This window comes from Notothenia coriiceps, unplaced genomic scaffold (assembly GCF_000735185.1).
Source record: "Notothenia coriiceps isolate Sejong01 unplaced genomic scaffold, NC01 NC01_scaffold00024667, whole genome shotgun sequence".
Taxonomy (NCBI): Eukaryota; Metazoa; Chordata; class Actinopteri; order Perciformes; family Nototheniidae; genus Notothenia; species Notothenia coriiceps.
The window spans coordinates 7,190,244-7,190,786 of NW_011357368.1; positions in this window are offsets into that span (position 1 = coordinate 7,190,244).

A 543-nucleotide genomic window follows, 5' to 3' on the forward strand; every position below is an offset into this window, starting at 1 on the left:
GAGAGTGTGTGTGTGTGTGTGTGTGTGTGTGTGTGTGTGTGTGTGTGTGTGTGTGTGTGTGTGTGTGTGTGTGTGTGTGTGTGTGTGTGTGTGTGTGTGTGTGTGTGTGTGTGTGTGTGTGTAAGCAATATAGACAGAATGTGTGTTTTTAAAACAATCCCTCAAATCGATGAGTCTTACCTTTTAGAAGTGTTTCTTCCTTGCCCTTTTCTTTGCAAAGTCTGTGATAAGTTCATCAAAATCCTGACATTGTTCTTTAGTTCAACAACATCTTCAGGCTCCGTGACCGTCACTGTTCCTTGGGGCTCGCAATCTCTCACAATCAGAGACTGGATATATGATTGTGTTACGTTATGATGAGAGTGCTCTCATACTTGTTTGATTCTGAAATTGTATATATTTATATAAATATATATGTGTCTTGTCTCATTATACCGCACTGTCAATGAATTCAAAGTAAATATAGAGGTCGTCATGAACACTCGTCAAGGAGCTGCTGTGCCTCCCGTCACCATTAACGAACGTCTCTTTAAAATGACCGCT